Below are 19,873 nucleotides of genomic sequence, written 5' to 3'. Positions count from 1 at the left end.
TCAGGAATCGCAGGGACCTGGGTTCCAGCTCTAGCTCCACCCCTTCCTCTGCCTTGGCCAAGTTTGTGACCACCTCTCCAGGATGTGGTCATCAGATGTTCTCTCCCTGAGTGTCTCTCATCAAGGTTCAGATTCTGTGAAATAGAGCCGGGTAGCCTGGTTTGAGTCACAGGCCTGCCCCTGGAGAGGAGGGACAGGACCTTGTAATTGGCTGTCCCTAAAACCAAATGGAACTGGGGAGGGAAGGGACTGCTGTGCTCAGAACAAGGGGGTGAGATGCTGCAGAGGTAGATCAGAAGCTCTCCACCCACAGAGTCTACTCTCTGGCCCTAGTCCTGGCCTCCCTAAAAATAAATTTCTCTTTCCCTGCTTTTCCTCTCCTTTCCTTCTTCTTTCCCTCCCTTCCCACCTCCCTCCTTCCCTCAAACATTTATTGACTGCTTGCTCTATTTCAGGCACACTGCTAGGCCCTGGGAATAAAAAGATGAGTCAGACCCAGGGCCAGCCCTGGGAAACTCATCTAATCCAGATCAGCATATATAACAGCTCAGTCATGACCTGGCCAAGGCAGGCATTGCCAATCAATCACAGCACACTTCCCTGGGAGCCTGGTCTCAGCCTTGAGAGTCTGCTCTACACAGAGCTCCAGGCAACCTGTCTCATTAGTTGGCATTGGTCTAATATAGAGAAACTCTTTGCTGTGCCTAGCCAAAAGCAATCCTCTTTCCCATGACAATTCTGACATCAACAACAGGATTCTCCTATGCTCACCCTCGGGGTCATTGTTTCTCCTCGAGGAAAATGGCATTGGTGCCTTCATCTCCTGAACTTGGTGGGCTATTGAGTCAACCTCATGGTTAGATGTCTGAGCATAGTTCCTGCAGGCAGAAAGACTACATCTGAGTCCTATCCGTACCACTGCATCCTTCTAAGCTTTGGGTTTGGGATGAAATTTCTATGGTTCCTGTAACACGTTACCACACACTCAGTGGCTTAAAATAAGACGGTTTTATTATCTTATAATTCTGGAGGTCAGAAGTCCAAAATGACTTATAGGGCTATAATCGAGGCGTCATCAGGGTGGTGTTCTTTCTGGAGGTTCCTGGTGAGAATCCATTTCCTGGCCTTTTCTGCCCACATTCCTTAGCTGATAGCCCCACCCACCCTCTTCAAAGCACATCACTCCAACCTCTGCTTCCATCATCATATCTCGTTTCTGACTACCTGCTGTGGTTTGAATGTTTGTGTTCCCTTCCAAATTCATAGGTTGAAATCCTATCCCCCAAAGATGAAGGCAGTAGGAGGTAGGGCCTTTGGGAGGTGCTTAAATCACAAGGGAGGAGCCCTCATGAATGAGATTAGTGCCTTATCAAAGAGGCTCCAGGAAATCTCTTGCCCCTTCTGCCTTGTGAGGACTCAGCAAGAAGGTATTGCCCATGAACCAGAAGGAGGGCCCTTACTAGAAGGTAACCATGGTTACTTTTTCTTTTTTTCTTTTTTAAAGATTTCATTGGGGAAGGGGAACAGGACTTTATTTGGGGGAACAGTGTGTACTTCCAGGACTTTTTCCAAGTCAAGTTTTTGTCTTTTCTGTCTTAGTTGTGGAGGGTGCAGCTCAGCTCCAGGTCCAGTTGCCGTTGTTAGTTGCAGGGGGTGCAGCCCACCATCCCTTGCGGGAGTCGAACCGGCAACCTTGCGGTTGAGAGGACGCGCTCCAACCAACTGAGCCATCCGGGAGCTCAGCGGCAGCTCAGCTCAAGGTGCCATGTTGAATCTTAGTTGCAGGTGGTGGAGCCCACCATCCCTTGCGGGAGTCGAGGAATCAAACCGGCAACCTTGTGGTTGAGAGCCCACTGGCCCATGTGGGAATCGAACCGGCAGCCTTCGGAGTTAGGAGCACAGAACTCCTAACCGGGCTGGCCCCCCGCAGTTACTTTTATCACAGTGCCGGTGTCTTGATCTTGAACTTCTCAGCCTCCACAACTGTGAGAAATAAATTTCTGTTGTTTATGAGCCACCCGGCCTATAGCATTTTGTTACAGGGGTCTGTACAGACTAAGATACTCACCCTCCGCCTCCCTCTTCCTAGGACCTTTCTGATTCCATCAGGACCACCTGGCTAACCCACGACAACCTCCCCATCTCGAGATCCTTCTCAAGATCATACCTCACCTTTTTGCCAAGTGAGGTAACGTCCATCGATTCTGGGGGTTGGAACAGGGACACACCTTTGGGGGCCGTTATCCTTTCTGCCACAGGTTCCTTACCCATAAAATGGGGGTATTGATAACCTGCCTCGTAGGCTTGTGGGGAAGGTCATGGGAGACGGTCCGTGTGAAGTCCTAAGCGAGTGTGTGGTACATAAGGAAGCACTTGCCATCATGCAGTTAGTGGGAGGCTTCCGCATTCATGGGAGTGGTTACTAGGGAGAGCTCAGAGCCCTGACCCCTGACCCGTGACCCTGTATGCCACCTCTTCCCTTCCTCTGGGCACCCTCTGTCCAACCCTGGTGACAGGGGAGCAAAATCACTGCAAAATACCAGGTTTGTATTTGGCATCTTCTATAGGCTCTGCACTGCCCCCCTCAGATCTCTCAGCTTTTATAGACTCCCCTGATTTGTATAGAGAAGTGGTCCCAGCAGACGCAGCATCAGGAAACCACCTGGAAACTTGTCAGAACACTTAGTCCCCTCCCAGACTAACTAAAGCAGAAACTCTGGGGTGGGCCTTAAGGTCGTAAGGAGCCCTATAGGGGATTCTAATACTCCCTCCCTGGAGGGAGCATTTTCTCAAGTGCCCCACCTGCAAGGCAGGTACAGTAATAGAGCTCCCATGGCCTAGGTGAGGTTGTAAGTCTCAGGGAGGTGAGTGGCTCTGCTAAGGCCGTGCAGGTAGGAAGTGGTAGAGCCCGGGTTGGAATGCGAGCAAAGGCCGTGCTCTTTCCACTTCACCCTGTGCCTCCCCCTTGGGTACCTACCTGTAAAAGTGCCACCTGGACACAGGGCCCAGGTGATGAGGAGAAGCTCTCCTCAGCCACTCCCAGGACACAGCCCTGCCCAGGGACCTCTCCCTGCTCATCTGTCGTGTGTCATTTTGAGCAGCGCCCTGTATTCCGATCCAGTCTCAGGGTCTGATAACTAATTTACACTCAAGTATAAATGGCTGATAATGCCTTCAGGTGTTGCCTGCTCTTTAAGGGGATGTTTGTGGTAACTATAAGAAATGGAGCTCGTGGTGGGGTTTCAGGCACCTTGGCAGGAATGGCAGGAGGAAACATTTGTATGTTTTGACAGGAGGGCTGTGGACTTCCGAGTACAGGCAGAATGGTCTCATGGAAACAGCACAGGGCATTGCTTGACTGGGTTGTCACTGCCTAGAGACCTTGGGCAAGTCACTTCATTTCCCTAAGCCTTCATTTGCTTACCTGTAAAAGGGCTTGATTCCTACATCAGAGGATTGGGAGGATTACATGAGATCGCCTTTATCAGGTGGTCCCTTCCTCCCCAAATTGCCATGGCAGTCTGCTGAGCCCAACCAGGCAGACTCACCCCAGGTTACAAATTAGGTAGGTCCTTTCCTGGGGCAGCATCTTGTGCCACCTGCCAAAGGACTGCCCAGGGTCAGAGTGCCTGGCAGTCCCTGCTTCTGGAAGTCTTCCCCGATGCCAGCCTGAACTCGAGCCATATGAGAAGCAGTGGGAGCATTGTGTAGAGAGCCAGGGGCCCGGGGTGTAGTCCTGGCTTTGCCACTGATTCACTGTGTGACCTGGACAATTCTCTGTCCCTCTCTGAGCCTGAAGCTTCACCTGAAAAATGAGGGTCAGATATAAAGATGTATAAGGGCTGTCCCACACTAGCTTGGCAACCATCCCCTGGACCCCTTTAGCAGCCCTGGCCCCCTGGCTATGATAATGAAGCACATCCTGCTGGAGTTGTTCCCACAGCCTTCTGTGAGACCTGCTGTTTTCTCTGTATGACTAAGTTCTTCCAGGGAAGGCCCCAATGTTCGTGGCTCCTTGTTTTGTCTTCAGCCCTGCACTTAGCACTGAACTCTACACATCATTGTACTCAGTAAAGACCTGCGGATTAATTCCCAAAGAACCTGGCTTTGCTCAGGAGAGCACGTTTCTTTTGAGATACCACCTCCTCCAGGAAGCCTTCCCAGATGCCACCTCCCTACAGACCCATACACAGAATTACTCCCCCACCTACCCCCACACTTCACCCCTTGCTCTAGTAATTCTTCCCTTAAGATTTGTCAGGAGGTTTTCATTGTTTCTAGAACAATGCCTGGCACAACCAATAAATACGGGTTGAATTCACTTGAATTACTGTCTAAGGGGGGTGGAGGAGAGAGAGGAAGAAAGAGAGAGAGAGAGAGAGAGAGAGAGAGAGAGAACCAGAGTCTTTGCAGAGATGGGGGCCACAGCTAGAAGGGGCTCTTCCCCAGGAAGGCTTGCAGATGGCAAACAGCTGTTGGGGGGTGTGTGAGTGACGGTGACTCATCCCTCTCCTGCTGGCTGGGGGATGCTGCAGACAGGCTAAGACAGGAGTCAAAGGCCTAAAGGAATTTTGATAAGGATAACACAAGCCCTGGAGTATTTCTAGAATGCAGGAGGTTAAGGGTGCGGGAGCTGGGTCAGGACAAAACTGCCTGATTGTGTTACTTATTTATTTTTTTTTGCCTGGATAAAATATTCACATGGTACAAAATTCAAAAGGTACAAAGGGGGTACAGTGAAGTCTCCCGCCCTCCTGCTTCTGCCACCCAGGCCCCTCCCCAGAAGCAGCCTGCCTTTCCAGTTGCTTCTGCATGTATCCTCCCTGGTTTCTTTTCTCCTTTTAATACAGGGAAGCATATTACCTACACTTCATTCACTTTGCTTTTTCCCTTAACACAGATCTTTGTGAGCATTTTATCTTAACACATAAAGAGCTTCCTCGGGTCTTTTTCTGAGGCTGCATTTCGCGTTGCCAGATAAAATACAGGACATCCAATTACATGTGAATTATTTGAACTTCAGAAATAGAACAACTTTTTAAGTATAAGTTTGTCCCATTCAATATTTGGGACATACTTATACTAAAACAATAAATCTATTCGTTATTTATCTGAAATTCACATTTAACCAGGCATCCTGTAATTTTATTTGCTCAATCTGACCCTCTCGCTACATTACATAGGACTCCTTATAATTAAGTGTTTGGAGGCTTCAGGAATTGGGTGCCTGACTTGGTGGGCATCTGCTCCCCCGCCTTATTCTGAATTGGACCCTGCTGGTGCCAGGCTTTGGGCCCAGTGCTGGATTTCCGTCTCCGGGCCTCTTACCCAGAAATGAAAGGCTCCTAGAGTCATTCAGTCCACTTCCCTCGTTTGAGTCCCCGAGAAGGGAATGACTCACTCAAGATCACACAGCAAGTCACAGCTAGGCCTTGGATCTCCTGTCTCCCAGCCACTTTTTTTTTCCTTCTCATGCTGCTCAGTATGCTATACTCACGGAGGTCAATAGTGACGGTGCTAAACCTACGTTTTTAGAACATGCACAGACACTCAGGAAGCCAGAAGCAAAAAGCTCCAAGTTTTGTGGGCAGAGGCTGGCTCACAGAACACCTGGGAGCCCTGCTCCGCCGGGAGGGGTGTTTATTCAATGCTGGGTCTGACCCCAGAAGGCCCAGCGAATGGGAATAATAATAACATATTAATACTAATCAAAGCACCTACCACTGTGCTTGTACTGCGCTGGTGCTTACACGACTTGTCCCCTTTGACGTTCACCAGGGCCCTGCATGGTCAGTCTCATCAGCCTCATTTCCCCCCGCTGGGCACTAAGGCTCCTAAAAGGTAAAGAATTTCATTTGCCGAGAGCCCCCAACCATGAAGTGGCAGTGCTGGGATTTTTACCCAGATCTGTTTCACTCCAAGGGGCTCAAACCCCATCTTTCCACTGGGATTCTGAAAATGTATCAATGTATTTGGGCCATTTTTCAAGTGAGAAAACTGAGTCCTTGTGACAAGCCCTCTACCTGAGAGCACTTTCATTTTACAATGGCCCAAAGCAGGAGCAAACTTCCAGTCCCTGTGGCCCCCGGAATGAAGGCCAAACCCTCACTGGTCCCTCACTTGACCTTTGATACTCATGGTGACTCTGCTCCACCCGTTTCTCCCAGCTCATGGCCTGCTGCTCTGACCATCTCCCCACCAGGCCACCCCCTTTCCTTGCCTCCATACTTCCACGTTTTGGGTTAAGTGGAAAAAGTCAGGTAGAAGAACTAGGTCCAAATATTGGTTTGGTCAGTTACCTGCTGTGTGACCTCAGGCAAGTCACTTCACCTCTCTGAGTCTTCTTTTCCTCAGCTATAAAGTTAAAAAAGGTATGCCTAAATCTCAGCCTAGCACCTGCCCTCCACATTGTAGACTGATTAACATGTACTGTTGGAAGGAAGGAGGGAGGGAAGGAACAAAGGAGGGGAGGAATTTTTTTGTGCCCCCACTGTGTGCCAGACCCTGTGAGACACTGGGAACACTGTTGTGAACAGGCAGATACAGTCACTGCTTTCCTGGAGATATTTCTCGAAGGGCTGCGGATGTGGTTAATTACAGCAAGAGGTTAAGTAACTGGGGCTTTGTAACTAACTGGGCAGGAATTCTCCTGAGCCATGGACTTCAGCCAGGAATGAGGGTAGGGAATTACCCTAATATGACAGAAAAGGAAAGGAGAGTTGCCCCAGTTCACTCAGTTTTCATTGCTTGGAGCCTGAATTCGAACCTGTGGTCTGATTTCTCATCCATCCTGGTTCTCTCTCTAGTCCCTAGCACTTAGCGGTTGGAGGAAGCTCATGAAAGAGCGATTGGGAGCCCTGAGAGAAGGCAGGTGAAAGGACAGTACTTTATAGGCCCTCGCCCACGCACTGAGGCCCAGCCCAGCTGGCCCTTGGCAGTGCCCCACCCTCAGGTGTGCCCCTTGGCAGGGAGTACCTGGCTGGGCCTTTCTCCTGCCACCACCTGTGGGCTGAATGACTGAGCAAACTCACCCCAGTCTGTCTAGTCCAGCCTGAGCTCTCCGCCCCACCAGTTTCTTTAATACCCAAGTGGCTAATTGTAAAAGGAGCTGGTGGGAGCAAGGAGCCGGAAGGAGGGGGGAAGGCAGGTCAGGGAACTGAACCAGAGGCCCACCCCACAGTTCCTTCAGGTCTTCATTGTTTTCTTAAGAAATTGTGTGAATTTTGCATTCCACTCCCTAGCAGGTCTGTTTGTTTTAATCTAACACATTCCCTCCCCTCCTGCCATAACGTGTTGGAATAAACCTGACTTCAGAGAGCAAACTATTTCTAGCCATGGCTCCCTCATACAACTCTTGTCCCCACAGACCTCAAGTGACAGTCCCCAGGACAAAAGGTCTCACAAGGCATTCTCCTCCCACTACACAAGCCTGTCTTTCCTTCCTCTCTTCTAAGATCTTACTTCCACCATGTGTCACCAAAGTCCTTTGAACCTCGACTACCATTATGTCACTCGTCTTGCTGTATCACAATCCTTGCGGGTGGCTGCCGAGCCACTGGACAGTGGCTTGCCTCGAGGGCAGGGCTGCAGGCTACCTCACTTAGTGCCTGCAGCTGCCAGCACTGGCCTACCCTGCACAGGCAGGTGAGCCAAGCTTGCAAAAGTGAGAGCGTGAGTGAATGAGGCAGGATTATGGGAGGCAGGAGGGGGTGCTGTGTGTCAGACAGAGTAATGGCCTCCCAACATGTCCACTTCCTAATCCCTGAAACCTGTGAATACCTTGCCTTATATGGCAAAAGGAACTTTGCAGGTGTGATTAAATTAAGGATTTGAAAATGAATGCAACCTGCCCTTTTCTGATGGCCTTCCTTGTAGATTTCACTCAGGGAGCCAGCCCCCACAATTGCTTAAGCCAATTTCCTACAATCAGTCAACCCATCAGTCATTCAATGTAATTAATATATATATATATATATACTCAAATGTATCTTCCTTGTTCTGTTTCTCTCGTGGAAGCCTGAATGACCTTAGACAAGGGAAATTGGCCTCCGGTTGTGTATTTGGGAGACCACTCAGACTGGGGTTGTGGAAGGCAGAGGAGAGGCAGCCCAGGAATAAACTAGAAGGTCTGATGCCCCTCCGTTGGGGCCTTTGTCGGCCTAGGTCTCCAGGGAGTCTGGTCCACTGACCTTGGCTTTGGGGGGTGGGAGGGGTGGAGGTGGAGTGCCGGCCCTGCTGGCAGCTCAGCAAACAGAGGAGTTGGGGGTGGGAGGCAGCTCAGCTGGGGAATTGGGGGGCGGGTAGAGGAGTGGTAAAGCCTGGAGCACTGAACACAGGGTGAGGGCTCTGGGGGACAGAGAGGGCCTAGACGTGCTGGAAAAGCTGGGCTAGGCCCTGGGGACACAGCAGAATATAAGGCACAGCCCCTGCCCTCATGGGGCTCACTGTCCCCTCCCCGGGTTGCCTGGTAAGTGCAGTGCATGGCACATAATAAATAGTTACTGAATGAATTATCAGAGACTAGGCCCAGCCAATGGGGCCCTAAGATGAGGCATTTGACAAATAAGGTCTGGGAAGAGAGACAGGATTGGCTTAGTTCTGGGAATAGGGAGCTGGGATGAGAAGGGGCCTGGGCTGGGAGGTGGGGTGCCTGGAGGGGGAGGAGCAGCTGCCCACACCTCTCCCAGCAAGGGGGGAGAGCGTTCACTTCCTGCCTCCCCTCCATCCATCCTTCCATCCACCCCAGGATAACTGTCCTTTTTAAGGACAGGCCCCTCCTCCCTCCCAGAGTAATCAGAGCTAGGATCTCTGCCCTCAGGCCCCAGACCTCCACTTCCCTTCAGATCGCTCCAGGGCTGTGGTTTTAGCAAACAATCTGGATCCTCCAGAGCTGGAAGAGGAGGTCTGGGCCCCTCCTTTTTAGTGGTGGTAAGAAATGCTCTGCATTCCTGAGTCAGGAGGCCAGGGCCATTCTTGCTCAGCACTGGGCAGCCCCAGAGGAGCAAAATTAAGTCTGAACCCAGATACCCTGCCCAGGCTCCCCGCCTCCTTTGGTGGGCAGCCAGTGCCCACCGGGTGTGCTGGCAAAAAGCTCAGGTCCATGGGGGCCACCTGGGGGCTGGTGGGCTGAGGCCTGAGCCCTGCAAGCCCCAAGGCACGAAGCCCCAGGGAGTCCTAGAACGTTAGAGAGTGAGTTCCTGGGACTTTCCACCCTGGAGGCTGGGATACTGTCTGCAGAGCTGCCCAGAGGACAGCCTTGCCTGCTTCCTGCGAGTCTCCGCAAGATGGCCAGCCCAGCCTGGCACTGAGGAGGCTGTCCATTTGAATTTGTTGAGTGGGTAAGGGCAGGTCAGGGGAGTAACACATGGGGCATCAGCGAAGGAGGGCGCTGTGAGGGGCTGCACCTGTGCTGCAGCCTCAGTGCTGTGAAGTGAGGAGTGAGCGTGGAGGGGCCCTGGGGGCCGGTGCTGCCGGAAGCCGGCTACTGCATGGACTGCATTTATTCACAGCCCTGCAATTGCACTGTCATCACATACCCACACCACAGGTGAGACCTGAAGCCAGGGAAGGTAGGCAGCTGGTCCGAGGGCACCCAGCAGATAAGTGCAGGGCCAGGAGTGGGAGGTCACAGGCCCCTCCCACCCCTTTTAAGCCGTAGCACGCAGCCTCAGGGGAGGGAGGAGGAGAAGTAAGGGCCTGGAAAGGGGAGTGAACGAGGCCTGCTTAAAGGAAACAAGCTCTGCCTCCCAAGGCTGTGGGGCATGGGGTGGGAGACAGGAAGACATGAGGCTGGACAGGTCAGGAGGGTCCTCAGGCCACAGTGACGAGTTTCCCCTTTCACAAGTCATGTCCACTGGGCTTCCAGGTAGGGTGTCCTTTGGAGAAATGGTTCGCTTGTAATAGATACATTGAAAAACCACAGGAGTAGCCAAACTACCTCTAAAGCCCTGCTGGCAGGAAGGTTTCAGGATGACATGCCTGGGGTGGGTGGGTGCTCAGGCCTGCCCCAGGATTACTAAGTTTACCCCTGAAGTGGGTGGGAGGGGGTGGTGGAGGAGCAGCAGACCCAGTCCTACCCCAGACCCCGAACCCCACTCTGCAGATGTGTCACCCAGGCTCTCTGAGCCTCGATAACAATACCGCTGTACGCCTGGAGTGTTACTGGGTCTCTGGGACCGTGAACTGTTCATACAACGTTCGCTAGAGGATTACATCTCGGTGCTTCATCCTGGAGACGCGCTGGCTGCCCCATCCTGCAGTGGCTCCTGGGAAAATGATGAAGACAGCCTCCTACATCTGGATGGCTTTTTACAACCTGCAAAATGCACTTGGACCTAAACCTGTTTGAGCCTCACACAAACCCAGAGGCTGGCAGGCTTTATTATCCTGTCTCAAGACGAAGAAACCAAGGCATTGAGTAAAGAAGACACTAGCTCATCATTGCTTGATCCCTGGGGGGGCAACCAAGAACTCCAGCCTTGGCCTTTAGAGTCCTGTTCAGTGCTCTGTTTAGCTCCCTCTCAAAAGAGTACATTTGCAAGCATCCGTGCCATTTCTCTTGCTGATTTATCCCTGCATCCTGGTCAGAATCCTGACAATAATGACAACAGCCGCTTTTGTTGACTTCACCGGGCACCTGCTTAATGCTTTGCAAACATTATCTTAGGCCTCACAACAGACAATACTATGCAGTAAATAGTGACTATGGTAATTCCACTTTACAGATGAGGCTCGCTTACTCCAGGACACACATCTCAGAAGCAGTAGAGCTGGACGTGAAGCCTAAACCCAGCCTCCCACACCAGGGTTCTAATCATTAGCCAAGAGGCCGTTCCTCCTTCCTCCTCACCCCCTCTCCCCGCTCTCCTCCCTGCATTTGGGTATGTCGTCTCAGCAGATTATAAATTCCTCTGGAGGTACAGCCTATATCTTAATCCTCTGCGCATCCCTCCAGAGAATTCAGCATTTTGCTTTGCACATAGTAAGATCTTCACAAATTGGTTAAATGAATGAAATAACTTCTCACTCTTCTGCAGGATCTTGGGGGTTTGAGAAGATTATGGTGAGGTGGGAAGAGTGTGGGCTGTGAGGTCAGACAGACCTGAATTGGAATTTCAGCTCCACGACTTAATGTTGGTATAAACTTTACCTCGATGTCCTCATCTGTAAAATGGGTTAATACTAAACCCCCCCCCCAGGCTTGGGGGAAGGTGAAAATGAGTTAGGGCCTATAAAAATTTCCCCCTTAGCAAGATGTGGTAGGCAGAAAAATGGCCCCCCAAAAATGGTTGTGGGGACAGAACCCCAGAAAGCAGTTTCCAGGCTCTCGGCCTCACATAGACAGGTGCTGGCTCAGGTAGTAAATGGCCATCAACTGTGATTACATGGCCATCAGCTGTGGCTAGTTGGCCGTCAGCTATAACCAGTGAGCCAATGGCCACTAATATAACTGCTGTGGCTATGCTAGCAGAGAGAGAGAAAAAATGGGGGCTAGCAAGACGATGGCGGCTGGGCTGGCAAGTGTGGATGGCGGTTTGCAGACAGTGTGGATCCAGCCTCCAGTGAGAGTATAGTGCCGCCAGAGAGAATATAGTGGTATGACTCCCCCATCTATGGCTCCGTGGGTGTTCCTTTTTGGCCTCACCATGTCCTGCATTCTTATGTGGGGAGCGGGAGCAGAGACCCCGCAGGCCTCCCTGCACAACAATGGTCATGTCCTAATCCCTGAAACCTGTGAATAGTTAAGTCTCTGGCAAAGAGGGATTCAAGTTGCAGATGGGATTAAGGTTGTTTATTAGTTTATAGGGAGATTAGCATGGTGACTATAGTTAACAGTACTGTATCATATATTGGAAAGTGACAGAGTAGATCTTAAAAGTTCTCATCACAAGAAAAAAATGTAACTGTGAGGTGATGGGTGTTAACTAGATTTATGGGCCTCATTTTGCAATATACATAAATCATGTTATATACCTGAAACTAATACAATATTATATGTCAATTATATCTCAATTAAAATAATAGGGAGATTATACTGGGTTACTAGGGTGGGCCCAATGTAATGACAAGGATCCTTAAATGGGGAAGAGGGAGGCAGAAGAAAGGTCAGAGGGAGATGTGACTGTGGAACGGTCAGAGAGGGACAACGCTGCCTCCTTTGAAAATGGAGGAAGGGGCCATAAACCAATGAATGCGCTGCCTCTGGAAGCTGGAAAAGGACAAAGAAATGGATTTCCCCAGGGCCTCTGAACGCAGCCCTAACACCCTGACTTTAACCCAGTGAAACCTGTGTTGAACTTCAGAACTGCAGAACTGTAAGTTAATAAATGTGTGTGTGGTTTATTTAAGTCAAGTTCATGCTCATTTGTTACAACAGCACTAGACCAGGAAATGTTAGTTTCCTATCTCTAGCTCCTTTAATCCCCATCTCTCTACAATCACGATAATAAGCAGGGCTTTTACATCTACTTCATACCTGAGGAAACAGGCTGGGAGAGGTGATGTGACTTGTCCAAGGTCATGTACACAGCAACGTGGAAATGGAAGTGGATACCAGACCTCTGACTCTGACCCCTGAACGCTTCCTAACATACCATGTCATTTGTCCTAATGGTCATCCAGTGGATGTAAAACTATATTGAGTCCAAAAACAAAAAGATAAAAATGAAGAGCTGTGCAAATTCATGGGGGTGCTTGTCCTCCCAGACAGCCCGGAAGCCTCTGCCTCTGCAGAGACCTCTCCTGCCTCCCAAGCTTCAGTTCTTGCTGCCCAACACCCACCCCCCTTGCCGCCCCCAGCTCCTTGCCCTTATATGTCCTTCTGTCTTCCAGGAAAGGGTTCTGGCCTTTGATGCCCCACCCCTTGGACTTGGTCTAGTGCCAACACCCATGAGGTGCTCAGTGAAAGTGGGGTTCTCCTCCCCTGCTCACCTGGCCACAGCCCAGCCCCTCACTCTCTATGCTCCTGGCAAAGGCTGTTCTCAGAGCTCCTCAAAAGTGAGACATGCTATCCTGAGCCCCCAGGGAGCCTGCACATCCTGCCTGAGGGGACAGGGTGGGAGGAGAGCTGTGTCCTCCGTGTCCAGCTGATGGGGTCAGAGGGGAAACTGCACTTCCTGCTGGGCCCCTGGGGAGCCTTGTCTCTCAGGCCACTGGGTCTCTGTGCGGGAGCTCCAAGGAGAGGGAGGAGGGAAAGAGGGAGGTGGGGGAGAGAGGAAGGGGGGCAGGGAGAAGAGGAAGGACAGGGCAAAGGGGAAGGGAGAAAGGGAGACAGAGACAGAGACGGGAAAACCAGAGCCAGAGGTGACAGAAGAGTACAGAGGATCAGCTGCATAGAGGAAGAGGCAAGAGTCAGAAAAACAGGAGAAGAAAGACACAAACAAAATGGTAAGAGTGTGGAAGAAAGAGGGAGAGACACAGAGACAAAGACAGAGAACAGGCGGGTGAGGCCCAGAGAAAACACTGGAGCCTCCCAAACCTTGCAGATTTTCTTGTAGGTTTTCTACGTGTTTGTGCTGTGAGGCCTGTAGGCCTGGGGTCACCACCACGTCAAACGACCAATAAATATTGTCAACATGGCCACTGATGACTTGGTTGGTATCAGCCAGGCCGAGTGCTAGAGCCTGGAGGAAGCTGGCTGGGCCCAGCTAGGGAGCGTGGTCAGCTCCCCCTGGGAACTTGACTTGTGACAGACTCTTAGGAAAGCCCCTGCCCACCCTTCCCCAATCACATCCAGAATTTTTAAGAGTCTTAATATATGCCTCTGGGACAGGGAAATTTCTCAAGGAGGCACGGACGACTTTAAATAACCAGGCTTTATCGTGGAAAAAGCCTGGGCTTTGACAGCAGGCCAACCTGAATTCAAATCCAACTCCAATATCTACTTGCTGGGTGACCTCAGGCAAATGACCTCCCCTCTCTGAGCTTTGTAGCTCCGAAATGTGATTGAGCTTCCCAAGATAGCTGTTGTTCTCATCCTTACCCTCACCTGGAAGGAGCTCTCAGGAGTTTGATGCCAGAAGTGACAACATCCAGGAAACTCGGGTTGCAGACGAAGGTGGGGCACACCAAATCCATTTTCTAGCAAGAACAATGAATGGTGGAATGGTAGTGCCCAGCACCCGGGGTCTGGTGGGTCTTCTTATAGTGGGTCTTCTTCCCTGGAGCTGTCCCATAGTGTGACTTGGGGTTGCCTGCTCTGTGTGGGCTTCACGCCTGACTCTCAGTTTCCCTTACTGGCCCTCTAATCTTCCTAACAGCATGTAATCCGGTGTTTCTCAAAGTGTGATCCCAGGACCTGCAGCTAGAAACCGTAGCAATACTGGGAACTTGTTAGAAATGCAAATTCTTGGGCCCACCTCCGACCTACTCAATCAGAAACCGTGGGGGTGGGTCCCAGCTATCTGTGTGTAACAAGCCCTCCAGGGAATTCTGATGCTTGCTCAAGTCTGAGAACCACTGTTCTAGTAAATTCCTTTCCTAGTTTCTAGATAGCATGGATTCCACTGTTTGCACCTGAGTCTCCCACCTGCACCAAGACCTCTAAAGCTCTGGGAAATTACTAGGACAGCCTCTTTGAAAGTTCCTGCCACATTCTAGTGCTAGGCGCAGGGTTGTAAACTTTCTTGCATTTTAGCCACCTCATTACAACACTGCATTTTTACTCTGGACATATTGTTTGGTTTGGTTCGGTTTGGGTACCTACTGTGTGCTTGGCACGAGGGGAAGATCTGTAAAAATGCTTGAGATCTTGTTGGAGTGTTACAACTCACTCTCAGGAAGCTGAAGAACAACAGGAGAGGATAAAATGAAATGCTAAGTGGGGAGAGTAGCAGGGAGAAGCCCTGGGGGCCTTCAGGGCAGACTTCTTTGAGGTGGGAGGTTATTGAGTTATATCTAGAGAGATGAGTGTATGAATCACTACTTTCTCTTTTGCAAGTGACGGAAATCTGCCTCAACTGGCTTAAAGAAACAATGCAGTTCATTGACTCACATCACCAGAATGTCCAGAGGTAGATCACTTGGTTCAGGCAAGGCTCGATCCAGGGGCTCGAGTGAACAGTATCATGAGGGTATGTCTCCATCCATATCACAACTCTGTTTTCCTACTTATTGGCCCCTCTTCGAAGTGGGTCCCCTCTGCACAGTGGAACAAATAGCCCTCAGAACTACAGTATTGTGTTCCATCAGTTTAGCAAACTCTGAAAAAGCCCAGTGTTAACTCTTATACACCCATTTGGGCCACATCCTTATCCCTGAATCTATTGCTGATGGCCAGATGAAGGGAAAATTCTGATTGGCTGACTCCAGGGTCACGGGCCAATCCCTGGAGCCAGAGGGTGGAGTCAGCCCCATAAGAAAGAATTGGACCAACAGTGGGAGGGAAGTGGTTCCCCACATGGAAACTGGGTTGTGTTACCTGAGGGAGAAAATGAGATGCTGGGAAGGCAAAAGCAACATGTACCTACTCCAAATAAGACTGACCAGCTAGCTGGTAAATAGGGATGAGGGTATTTCAGGAGGAAGGAAGGATGTATTAGTCATCTACTGCTGTGTAACAAATTACCACAAACTCAGAAACTTACACAACAAATATTTGTGATCTCACTGTTTCTGTGGGTCAGGAATATGGGCAGGGCTTAGTTCCATCCTCTTCTCAGGGTCTCACAAGGTGACAAAGTGTTTGCTGGGGTTGCAGTCTCATCTGAGGCCAGACTGGGGAAGGATCCACCTCCAAGCTCGTGCAGTTGTTGGCAGAATTCAGTTCATTGCTATTGTCAGACTGAGGGCATCAGCTTCTTGCTGGTTGTCAGCAGGAGGCCTCCCTCAGTTCCTTGCCACATGGGCTCCCCAACATGGCTGCCTGCTTCATCGACACCAACAACGGAGACAAACCCTCCTCACAAGTTGAAGGTCACAAGTTCTGTGATGGAGTCATATACACATATTCATGTACATCCCTATCACCTTTGCCACGTTTGGTTGGTTAGAAGCAAATCAGAGCCCTCCCCACACCCAAGGGGAGGCGATTACACAAGGGTGTAACCACCGGGAGGTGGGATCACGGGGCCGCCCTAGAGTTCAGCCACCACAGCCTGAGTAGTGACCTGGAGCTGAGATTTAAGTTGGATGGGCAGAGGATACTCAGGAGTACGTACATGGGCCTTGAAACGAGGTTGTGCCCCTCTTGTGCTCTAAGCTCTTAAAGTTCAGAAATCTCACCTTATTATTTGTGGTTTTCCTCAGTGCCCAGCCCAGCTCCTGGCACATAGTAGGCCCTTAGCGATACTTTGTTGGGTTGAATTGTTGAGCTAGATAACAGATCCAAACTCTCGTTCATTTGTTCACACATTCATTCATTCATCAAGCATTTACTGAACCCCTCCCATGTGTCAGGCCCTGTGCCAGATGCTGGGACACAGTGTAGACTAGGACAGGGCTTTGCTCTCATTGAAATGATAACTCGCAGCTGAACAGTATGACTGTTTATGTTGTGGTTTATGAAGCCCTTTCGCATATCCCGTCCTGTGATCCTGGTATGTGGATGCTGGTGAAGAGACAGAAGTTCAGAAGGATAAAGACAGTGTGAGGCCACTGTGCAGTGGGCAGCTGGACTCCCTCCCGAGCACTGTCTCCTAGGACCGCACTGCTCAGCATGCACTGGACTCTAACCTCAGGACACTGCCTGGGGCTCCTTCATCTGCTCAGGGAAGTGACCTGGGCTAGTCCCCAGGGGAGCTTGGGCGTCCTCATTGAAGAAGTGGCTTGGGGCCATGGGAGCTGGGGAAAGGGCCTGCTGTGTGTCCTTTGCCTCCACCACAGGCCTGATAAGAAAGTGACCACAATCCTTTTTGGGTGACTTTCTTGGTCAAAAGAGGAACATGGTTTTGAGTGAAGAGAAAAGATACAGAGGGAACTGCCACTGTGTGACTTGGTCAGCACAGAGGATGGGGACAGCAAATTGTCATCTCAGGGTCCCATCTCTTGGTGTCTTGGTTCATGAAGTTCCCTCTCCAGTTGTGTCTTTCTATTTCCTTCCTTCCTTTTCAAAATCTACTTATCACTCAAGGTCCATGTGCAGTCCCACCCCTCCAGGAAGGTCAGCTGTTAGTTGCTTTGCATTTTGGGATTCTAACGTGATTGGAAGCAGAAGTGGCTCCTGAGACAGGGATCTGAATACAAGTCGTTTATTTGGATTGTTTCCAGGCAGTTTAGGTAAGGGAGTGGGGAAGTGAGACAGGGAGGGAAGGCAATGGAGAAAGCTGTGTTATCAAGCCAATTTCCACTGCAGGAAACGGCGGACCTCTGGGAGCCAGGGTAGAACATGCATGCCCAGTCATCCCGCCCAAGGGGTGAGGGCACTGGGCTATTTAATTATAAATTCCCCTCAGAGGGTATTCATTTCTCAGCACTTCCAGCCCCTGAGCTCATGTACAGTCCTCTAGCAAAATGTTACAGATGCTGGCAGAAGTCCCACTGGGGTTCACAATTTTGGGGTACTAACAGTGTCTGTCAGTGTAAGATTTTTTTTGGAGGGAAGGTTTCACTTTTAAACATAAAACTTTGAAAACCAGTGCCATAAGCCAAAACACCCATTTCATAGGTGGGCTGATAGAGTCCTAGAGATGCCAGGGGATTTGCCTCAGGCAAGTGAAACCATTGAAGTGTTGTTAGCTGGGCACAACGCTGCCCAACCAAAGACTACCTTTCTCAGACTCCCTTGCAGCTACATATGGTCATGTGACTAAGTAAGGCCAATAGATGTGAGTGAAAATGATGAGTGCACCTTCTGAGTGGTGACCTATATAATTATTTATTACTGAGTAACAAATTTTCCCCAAACGTGGCAACTTAAAACAACAATAGATATTACCTCACACAGTTCTAGTGGGTCTGGAATTTAGGAATGGCTTAGCTGAGTGGTTCTGGCTCGGGTCTCTCATGAAGCCATAGTCAGGATGTCAGTTGGGCTGCAGTCACCTGCAGGCTGGACCCGGACTGGAGGACCCTCTTCCAAGGTGGCTTCCTCCCATGGTGGGCAAGTGTATGCTGGCTGTTGGCGGGAGGCCTCCATTCCTCCCCATGGGGACCTCTCCACAGGGCCACTTGAGTGTCCTCATGACATGGCAGCTGGCTTCCTCCAGAGCCACTGACCCAAGAGAGCAAGGTGGAAGCTACAATATCTTTTATGACATAGCCTCAGAAGTCATATTCACTGTCATGCTGTCTTTTCTAAAATATCCTATTGGTTGCACAGATCTGCCCTGCTTGGTGTGGGAGGCGACAAAACAAAGGCATGAATACCAGGAGGCAGGGGTCCTGGGGGCAATCTTAGAGGCTGGCCACCACATGCCCTTAATAGGAAAGGAGTGTGCCAGCCCCTTCTCTCTTTCCCTCTTCCCTCTGCCTGGACTGATAAACAAATTACCATTTTGTGGCTTGAGGGTATGTGAGTAAAGGCAACCCCCTAGGGATGGCTGAGCAACAGAATAGAAGGAGCCTGGGTGCCCTGCACTGGGGAGGGGCCGTGCCAGCCCTGGACCACTTCCTAGGAATGGTACATGAGAAAGAAACTCTTCTCTGTCTTATTGAAACAGTGATGTTGTCCACACGTTAGTTACAGCAGCCTTGCCCTCTAAACAATACCGTCCCTTTGCAGTGAGTTTTGTGCCCCCCCCCGCCCCGCCCCGGCAGCTTGACCTCTGGGAGGTTAGGTGAGGGGAACGTAGTGCTTGGATTTCATCAGCTTCTGCTCCTGACCCTCCCATCACTCAGACAAGAAAAGTCAATACTCTCAAGTGTTGGTGAAAGTGAAGGGGGATGGGAGGCCCCAAGCACAGTTGTGGATATGTGACTTGGCACAGCCATTCTGGAAAGCAGCCAGGCATTATTTGGCAAAATTAAAATAGGACAAGCAACCAAATTTCAACCCCATCCCCCCCTTCCCACCTGCCCCATCCCTTACCCTGCGCAATGAATGAGCTGCTAAGAGCATCATTCCTTCACTGGAAAGCTTCTTAAAACCATAGGATTTTAACCTGCTCTGGAGAAAGAGCCAACTAACCATTAACATCATTCTATATGTAGGTCTCTGCTTTTCTAATGTACACTAGTCCTGGTCATCTGTCTAGATGCACTTGGCAGTCTAGAAAGTCCTTCACCAGTCCATTTTCTCATTTGAACCTGAAAACAATCCTGTGAGTCCCATTTTGAAGGTAGGGAAAGTGAGGTTTAAACAGAGCTGGAAGGGACCCTGAGGAGAGGCTGCATGGATGGATGTTCTCCTCTGCTCTCTTGGCAGTTTGTGGGGTTGTTTCTCCCCTTCCTCAGAGCCTCATTGCTCTGCCCAGTGTGTGTGTCCCCCACAGGCATGTGGGCCCCTTGAGGGTGGCGGTTGGTCTAGTTTGTTCCTGTGCTCCTATAGGAGTTTGCTAACTGAATGAATGAGGGTATGTGGGTCACTAAATCACAAGAGGGTCTCACAGGAGCCAGAAAAGGGAGGCCATAGGAAGAGTCACCAATCTTTCCTGCCTGAAGAAAGCCATGCTGCCTGCCTCTTACCTTACTCCTGGTACTCATTGTTGCCAAGCCTGTGAGAAAGTCTTTCAAAGCCAGTGTGCCCCGAGTGCTTATTACGTACATATTGGGCAATGAGGGACTCATCATTATTGTGCCCACTTTACAGACGAGGAAACTGAGGCCTCCAGAAGAAATGCGTCTTCCAGACCCTCGATAGTCAGTGGCTCTGTGCAAGCCTCACAGGGAGACTTTCGGTCCGAATCGTTTACAGATGTGTGGCTTCTGTTCAAATCCAAATTTTAACAATAATAATAATGATTATTAATACTAATTTTTATTATTCTAACAACAACAC

At 50.3% G+C, this 19,873-nt stretch overlaps 1 long non-coding RNA gene across 2 annotated transcripts; it reads left to right on the top strand.

The window, feature by feature from the left end:
- The first annotated feature begins 1,254 nt into the window (after positions 1 to 1,254).
- LOC109435504 (uncharacterized) lies at positions 1,255 to 12,342 on the top strand. Of its 2 annotated transcripts, XR_002135977.2 has the most exons (4): positions 1,255 to 1,466; positions 1,600 to 1,760; positions 2,090 to 2,183; positions 10,103 to 12,342. It is a non-coding gene; the product is annotated as an uncharacterized LOC109435504 (long non-coding RNA). The 2 variants fall into 2 exon arrangements; XR_012494109.1 differs by having other exon boundaries at positions 1,256 to 1,466; positions 2,090 to 12,342.
- The last annotated feature ends 7,531 nt before the right edge of the window (positions 12,343 to 19,873 follow it).

This window comes from Rhinolophus sinicus, linkage group LG02 (genome assembly GCF_036562045.2).
Source record: "Rhinolophus sinicus isolate RSC01 linkage group LG02, ASM3656204v1, whole genome shotgun sequence".
Classification (NCBI taxonomy): Eukaryota; Metazoa; Chordata; class Mammalia; order Chiroptera; family Rhinolophidae; genus Rhinolophus; species Rhinolophus sinicus.
Note: the sequence above shows the minus strand (reverse complement) of the source record. Positions and strands in the feature narration are given on the sequence as shown.